At 44.8% G+C, this 8,633-nt stretch overlaps 1 protein-coding gene across 1 annotated transcript in view; it reads left to right on the top strand.

Annotated features, from left to right (window-relative positions):
* Positions 1–8,633, top strand: part of LOC135901078 (uncharacterized) — an 80,087-nt gene that overhangs the window by 37,713 nt on the left and 33,741 nt on the right. The gene's annotated exons all lie outside the window — the stretch shown is intronic.

Raw genomic sequence — 8,633 nt, 5'->3', positions numbered from 1 at the left:
TGAAATAATCAGAAGAATAAGAATGGGCTAGGGTGCGTTTGGCAAGCATTCTCAGATCATGAACAGCAGGTTGCCATTATCCATGAAGAGAAAAGTGTATAACAGCTGTGTCTTACGAGTACTCACGTACGGAGCAGAAACCTGGAGGCTTACGAAAAGGGTTCTACTTAAATTGAGGACGACGCAACGAGCTATGGAGAGAATAATGATAGGTGGAACGTTAAGGGATAAGAACAGAGCAGATTGGGTGAGGGAACAAACGCGAGTTAATGAGATCTTAGGTGAAATCAAGAAAAAGAAATGGGCATGGGCAGGACATGTAATGAGGAGGGATGATATCCGATGGTCATTAAGGGTTACGGACTGGATTCCAAGGGAAGGGAAGCATAGCAGAGGACGGCAGAAAGTTAGGTGGGCGGATGAGATTAAGAAGTTCGCAGGGAGAGCATGGCCGCAATTAGTACATGACCGGGGTAGTTGGAGAAGTATGGGAGAGGCCTTTGCCCTGCAGTGAGCGTAACCAGGCTGACGATGACGACGATGACGATGGCCTCCTTGAAGCCCTTGGGTTCAGCGAGAGCAGTGCAAAAGTAAACATGTCCGCAATAGGGATTAGTAAAAGGCGATTGGAGGATTGGTGGAATAAAAGTAGGGAAACGTCAAAAAACGGAGACGTACAAAAGCACGGTTCGCAATAGTGGATCAGAAAATTTGGTTGTGGGAGTTCATAGTGTTTTTTTTCTTTTTTCATTGTTTAACCTAGGTAAGACATTATGCAGTATAATAGCAAGAGCTTGGTGGCACAACCCACTACCCCGTTCCAAAGGGGACGCTCATAACATCCATCCATCCATCCATCCATCCATCCATCCATCCATCCATCCATCCATCCATCCATCCGTCCGTCCGTCTACTGCACTGCTCTCTAATCCATACCGTTGTCTTTTTGTGTCGTGACGTTACAAATAACATCTTTCGTTCTATCGGTCATTGCGCAGTTCTTCTTCTCAAGCTGCTTTCTTAACCTCCAAGTTTTGCCCCATATGTTAGTACCGGGAGAATTCAATGATTGTACTCTTTATTGGTATTGTCTGCCGTATGTGCTTCAACTCAATTTGATTCTTCTCCAAATTTCCTTCTCGGGATCAGGATTCCCTGTGATTAATTGGCGTAGCTAAACATATTCTTGTACTGGTTCTAGGGCTGACTTCAAATCTCAAATTATCGTTCCCCTGTCAGGCTATTGAACATTACCTTTGTATTTTCCAAAATAATATTTAACCGTACACTTACAATTTGTCGGCAAGGGTCCTCAGTTATTTGTTGCGAGTGATCTCCGGCGTTGCTAAACCGGACAGTACCATCTGAAAACCACAGGTTTCTGGCTTTCTTTTACCATTATTCTACACTTCCAGTCATTCCCAGTCTAATAGCTTAAATACTTCTAGACATGCAGTGCATAGCATTGAAGAGATGGAGTTTTTTGGGCTGACTACTCTCTCATTTATTTATTTATTTATTTATTTATTTATTTATTTATTTATTTATTTATTTATTTATTTATATGTACTGCATCCTGGGAGGCGGGATTCGAGGTAACAGAATATGAAACTAATGGCACAAAGAAACATGCACAATCTACAAATATACATGAGACAGGCACATTAATACGAAACCAGCATAAGATACCAAGAACATACAAAATTACGCCGATAATGAAACAAGTTATACTTCAGTTATCAAGAAAAGGTTAAAACAAAGATAATGAATTTGCTACGACAGCGTTGTTGCTGAGATAATTCCCGTCTCCGGGTGTTCGCGGACAAAAAAAAACTTAAAGCAGTCATTATAAGAGCGAAAAGACGTTATTGGTAGATGGTGTTTCTGGGACGTGTCGAATAACCGGAAGAAAAAGAAACCTGTTCATTGTGAACTTTAGTCTGTACGAGCGGTTTCTTCTGGACGAGGGGCTTAGGTTAGTAAGTCTTAAACGTTCAGGAACTGAGCTGCGTGTGCAATTGTTATAAACGAACTATACGGCACTTTTCTAGACTTTCTCAAGTTTCTGAACATTAAATTTTGTATAGGGGTCTCATATTATGCCAGCGTAGCCTAAAACTAGCAGGACAATAGATTTGTATGTCAAACTTCGAACAGTCGGGGTTAGCTGGGGTTAGCTCATCTAAAAGTAAGTAACTTACGGCATGCGTTAACTGTAGCGTATTCAACGTGTTTAATCCAAATAAGATCACTGGAAATCCATAGTCCAACATAACTGTGAATTTGAAACCTCAGACAAAAAGAAGTTAAAATGGTATCAAACTGCACTGGCTTCTTTCTATGAGTGATCCGCATGAAAACTGTTTGGTCATCGTTTATGCACGCCTTCAGGTGCTCCAACCAGGAAACAAAACGCTGAAAAGCCTCATTCAGCAGTACCTGGTTCGACTGAGTGTTAACCTCCTAATACAAAACACAGTCGTATGCATGTAGTTTGTCTTTTACCAAATAATTGTTACACACGTGAGAAAGAAAAGTGGCCCGAGAACCGAGCCCTGCGGGACACCTGATTTAGCGGGTAGTGGGTCCAACTGGTGGTTTTTAAGCTGAACAAGCTGGTGCCGATTATTTGAATACTTTTAGGCACGAATAGCGAGCTGTGGATTTTTAAGCCAAGTATGTAATATAAACATTCGTTTATTGTGAGAGTTTGTCAAAAGCTTTCGAAAAATCCATAAAGATTGCACTGATTTGTGTTACATTATTTATGGATTCGGCAAAATCATGTACGGTGAAAACTAGATGCGTACAAGTTGCATACGCTTTCCTGAACCCATGTTGAAATTCAGTCAAGATATTACATTCATATAGTGATTGAAAACTCTATTCTAAATCACCGGATATTTGGGCGGGGTGGGGCCATAAGCACCAGAATCTAGGTGACGGTCTCGAGTCCTTGGACATGGGCGGCTTCCTCGGCGTGCCGGACGGCCCACAGTTGATCGGCGAGGTCGCGGCTGAGCAGGGCCGCCTCCCACCGCGCCCCTCGATTCGAGGCTGCCATGTCTACCCCGTTCGTCGGGCACTCCTGCTGCTCGCTACCGTTGCGTTCCCACAGCATGTGCTGCAGCGATGCTCTGGCTCCGCACGCTTTACACTCGTTGGATGAATAAATATAAGAAATCTAAAATATGTTCAAGTATAATGTGCTCTGGTAGTCGATCAGTATCATTCCGCTTTCCTTGTGAGGAATTAAGGTAGCCGGGGAATATTTATAAATATTTCCTCGTTGAGTTGAGTGGTTGTAGGCTACTGGTGGGATTAGCCTTGCAGTTGCTGCCGGCATTTGCTCCACCGTACCGACACTTAAAATAAATAAATCACATAAATCATACACAGACTTCACAATTACAAATATTCACTCACAAGGTCACCATGTGGAGGCGAAATCCGTGTCCTGTAGGTAATTTAAAAGAAGGCGAGAAACCTCCTTCCTACACAGCTGGTTCCCGCTCGGAAAAACAATGTCCTGAAGAGAACTGTGAGGAACTCCCCTTCTTTTTGAGGGACCCGAATAACACACTCCTGTCTTCTTGAGGGATCCGAATAACACATTCCTTTTCGCGTTATACAGAGCACAGCACATAAGGTAATGTTCTATGTCACCGCACACACCACACGTTGAACATAATGGAGACAACGCCAGGCCAGTCTTATACATCCACGCAGGGGTACGAGCAGAACCCGTGCGAATGCGGAGCAGTAAGGTGACTTGGTTTCTTTTGAGGTACTTGGTCACACATGGCTTGTGAGGTGAGCTCCACAAAGAACTGAAGTGGCACAACACCGCTTCTCTGAAGAGTCTCTTGTCCTCTTGAGGCAGTTTTCTCAATGTATTCCCAGACAGCGCTCTATGGGCGAGGCTGTCCGCCATCTCATTGCCTATGATACCTATGTGCGAGGGCGCCCATTGGAAACATATGGAGAAGCCTTTGATATGGAGATTGTACACCGAGCGTAAGGAGCTAAGACATAAGGCATCAATAGGGAACCCATGCTCTAACCTTTGAAGGGCAGATTTTGAAACTGTAAGAATGGCAACAGGTTAAGGCGTACAAAACCGTAGCTTCTTTAGAGCTGACTCAATGGCAACGCTTTCGGCAGTTGTGGAGGACACGACTGCAGTGAAGCGAACATACCAATCATACTTCAAAGAGGGAATGTGAAAAGAAGCTGTACTAGATCCTCTGACCTTGTCGACAGAGCCATCAGTAAAAATTTGAAGATATGACATGCATATTCAGTCTCCAGATGTTCCTGTACGAGCGAACGCACAGCCGCCAAAGAACTCCCCTTAGCGCGAACGTGAGGAATTGTGAACGAACAATCGAGGCTCGCGAATGACCAAAGTGGTTTCAACCTCTTAGTTCGACCTCTAGCGTCACGACCCAGGTAACCAAGAGTATTAAGGGCCAAGTACGCTCGCGACTCATATCTCTTTCGAAGGCGCTGTAGAAGGGCTGGCCCGCTACCGTCTGTTTGAGGCGGCAATTTGCTATAAAAACCTTTGGTGAAGCGACTAGGCTAAAAGGTCTCGATAGAGACTCATAAAATACTGCATTGTTAGGAGCAGTCTGCGGAACGCCAAGAGCGCTCCTTAGGCCCAGGCCACCCCATTTGCATTCTTATAGACTCGCTTGAAACCAGCAAAAAAAAAAAAAAGAAGACCGCTGAAGCCAGTTCGCCTATACCAGTCCAAGTGCAACGAAATTTAGAAAGGCCCACTCAGTTTAAGAGAGGCACTGCCTCGACAGAACCAGAATTATCCTCCTTGGTGCAGTATTTGGTCACCGCATGTCCAACCACTTCTGTAGTTGCAGCCATATAAACACCTGAAACCTGGAAGCTTACGAAAATGGTTCTACTCAAATTGAGGACGTCGCAACGAGCTATGGAAAGAAGAATGATGGGTGTAACGTTAAGGGATAAGAAAAGAGCAGAATGGGTGAGGGAACAAACGTGAGTTAATGACATCTTAGTTGAAATCAAGAAAAAGAAATTGGCATGGGCAGGACATGTAATGAGGAGGGAAGATAACCGATGGTCCTTAAGGGTTACGGAATGGATTCCAAGGGAAGGGAAGCGTAGCAGAGGGCGGCAGAAAGTTAGGTGGGCGGATGTGAGATTAAGAAGTTTGCAGGGACGACATGGCCACAATTAGTACATGACTGGGGTTGTTGGAGAAGTATGGGAGAGGCCTTTGCCCTGCAGTGGGCGTAACCAGGCTGATGAAGATGATGAAACACACCTAAATGAAAAAAAGGGAAGCAACAGGCAGGCAAACAGCACCGGCGGGAGAGGAATGCGCGTGATGGTGCTCAGTCAGCGCTCACAGCTGGAGCGTTCTCTGTCCGAAAGGTGGGTGCGGACAGCGGAGACACGAATTTTGCGCTTTCGAAGCGGTACAGAGTGACGATCAGTTGTGTTTTACGAAGCACGTATAATTGTTTTCTGCGCGTTCTTAGTCGGTTCGATTCCAGTCACGCTACAATTATCAGTAGCCGCGGTCGTGTCTGACTGCTCCCATCTTGGAACACACTCTGAGCGGCGTCTGGAACTCGACCAAACCGAAGGCCGAGGTCCTCGCAAGGTTGAAGCACTGCAAGTTTTCCGCACTCTCCGTGTTTTTTAACGGTTGTTAAAGATGAAAATTCTCAGAGGCCAACACCGGTGATTCGTTTTATGTGTGCGAGTCTGGGGCCGAATTCACAAAGCTTTTCGTTCATCAGTGCTGTATCGAAATCGCTCGCCGGTTTCACTAGTGATATATCCAGCATCATGTTTTGTTGAAAGTTTTTTCTTACAAACGATTCGAGAGTAAGAACTTTTTTGTGAATAGGGGCCCAGCAAAATCAAATTTCTGTCGTACATGTTCTACATTTTTCCTGGGCACTCTGGTCGTGCACACCAAACGGCAATATTTAGAGTTGCTTAGCTTGTCATCAAATGATTTTTGTAAAGATTGGCACACGCATTCACGGTCCATGCACTCAAACGAATTGTTTTTACTGGCCGTTCAGTCCTCGCCGCTCGTGATGTGCTGGTGATGACGTCTCCTGAAGCTGTCTTTAAAGGTGCGCAGGACTCTTGTTACCACAAGTGATTTGTGTTAAACTTATTTGATGGCGTAAAAGTTCGGGCAGCAAGGTGACCTTTATAACGCAATTTTTTTTACATATCTTTACGCCAAGAAGAGTCTTGCGACGCAAGAACTCTTAGGGCTGTTTTGAAGAACTTGGCTGTTTTGGACAGGTCAGAAAACATGTGAAGAGCAGCGCTCTTGCACAATTTAGCACGTCCCCCTTGTCGAAGACTCCTTTGGCATACCTTGAGGCTGAATCTAAAAAAAAATAAATCATGGAGTTTTACGTGCCAAAACAAGGACTTGATTATGAGACACGCCGTAGTGGGAGACGACGGAAATTTGGACCACGTGTAAATGTAACCTAAACCTAAATGTAAGTACCACGGGTGTTTTTGCATTTCGCCTCCATCGAAATGCGGCCGCCGTGGCTGGGATTTGATCCCGCGACCTTGTACTTAGCAGCCCAGCACCATAACACCGAATTTCGGCAGAGAAAACGGGAATACAGGGACCTTCCCGCTCCTTAATGGAAGACTAACAGAAATTTTCTTGTGTCGTTTTTATTGATTTATTGGATAGCTGTGGGCCTGTTAAATACGCTGTGGAGCCTGTATTCCTCGAAGGAAGTAACACATAATTAATCACGCTACCTTTCAATGCAAGTGCAGCATGGCTTCGGACATTTAAAAAAGAATGAGACTATTCCCGTCACCAAAAGCTTATGTGGTGGTCTCGTGGTACCAGACACCACTGACGCGTACACACACGTATGATTGTGCTGCCGAAAACTGAGTACAGTTAACACTCGACTGAACAAGAAGGGAGAGTGGGTTTGTCTGCAATTCCAGAAGATTTGCTATCTTTCGGCGAAACGGTCATTGTATCGCCTTCGTCCACCGCACCGGGCAGAGTGGAGCGCTCTTGGGTTGTTTGCAATACCACGTGACCACCGCCTCCGCTTTTGGTGGCGTGAATCATTTCCTTTTTCAGATTCCAAGCACCAGTGCACTTGACTCGTGTTCTGAACGGGCCACACAAATGGTGGCGTAACTCATTCTTTGAAGCAATGTGGAGAAAGCGAGCATTCATACCGTCATATGGAGTCGACAACTACTTAAAAAACTTTAAAGAGCGGGGCGCGAATTTTTTGTGTCAGTACTCCATTAATTAACATTCGCCGTCTGTGATGAAGTCAGAGCAGGCCATGTATACACGATCCGGTTTTTCATCTGTTTCCGTAAGAGACTAAACAGATGTCCCCCTATTCGTACACTTTCGTCATGTTTCACACCAGCGATACACGAGAGAAAAAAAAAATAATGAATTAAATTCTGGGGTTTTAGAAGCCCCTACCAATATATGATTATGAGGCACGCCCTAGCGGGGGGCTCTGGATTAACTTTGACCACCTGGAGTTCTTTGATGTGCACCCAATGCACAGCACACGAGCGTTCTTGCGCTTCTCCCCTATCGAAACATGGCCGCCGCGGTCGAGATTCAATCCCGCGCCGACGGGATTAGCAGAGCAACGCCAAAACCACTTCACCACCACTGCGGGTAGGAGCAAAACAGGGGCCTTTATGGATATAACCCGTCGCGGTGGCTCTTTTAGGAAAACACGTCTTTAGGCATTGAAGCACAATAGTTCCTGGAACACAGATGAATTTAGTCGGACGCCTTGAAAATTAACATCTTGAAACTGGTACAGTTCTGAGAACTCGTCTTAAGTGGATACGCCTTGCGAACTCATAAGCTACAATTCTTAAAATACGTGCCGTAATATAATTAAGTAAAAGTTAATTAGCATAATCACGTTAATCAGTCAATTAAGCATTTCGATTCCACGTACAAGTAATGTCCGCCTCATCGAGTAGCTTAGATCAAGGGTTAGAATTGTGCTATCTGTCACAAGCAATTTTTAAAATTTTGGTGCAGGTAAAAAAAAAAAACCTCTATAGCCAGCCAGGGGACATGGCTTGAAAACAACGCGCCACTGCCCTATCTGTCCGCCATTTCCGAAACACGCTGACAACAGCGTGCGATGACTTGCAAGAAGGAAAAGGCTGGTTGATGACCTAACTCTAGTGCGTTCGACTACGTCTCACTATTTGACTTGCTCAGTTGCAGCGCGTGAACGGCTGAGGATACATGGCACGTAAATGCGGCTGCAGATTTCGTACTGTGGCATCCGCCTATCAGTGTTCTACAGTGAACTTCAATTTGCCCCTGTGCTACTTAACTCACTTCATTCTTGTTTTGTTTCCTTCTTCTTAAGTAACAATTGTAATTGGAGGGAATTATTGGCTAACAATAGTTTTCTATTCAAGACAGAATCAATCATGAAGCCTTTTTGCAAGCGGTCGAATGGCTTTGTGAAGACTAGATTTTTATTCTCTTGTACGCTTTTTCTCGTGTGGGGCCCTTTCAAAGGGCCCCACGACAACCAGCGTTTGCACTTACCTATGGTTAAAATTACCTTTTATGAATC

Source organism: Dermacentor albipictus, chromosome 1, assembly GCF_038994185.2.
Source record: "Dermacentor albipictus isolate Rhodes 1998 colony chromosome 1, USDA_Dalb.pri_finalv2, whole genome shotgun sequence".
In the NCBI taxonomy this organism is placed as follows: domain Eukaryota; kingdom Metazoa; phylum Arthropoda; class Arachnida; order Ixodida; family Ixodidae; genus Dermacentor; species Dermacentor albipictus.
This window is presented reverse-complemented; position numbering and strand designations above follow the sequence as displayed.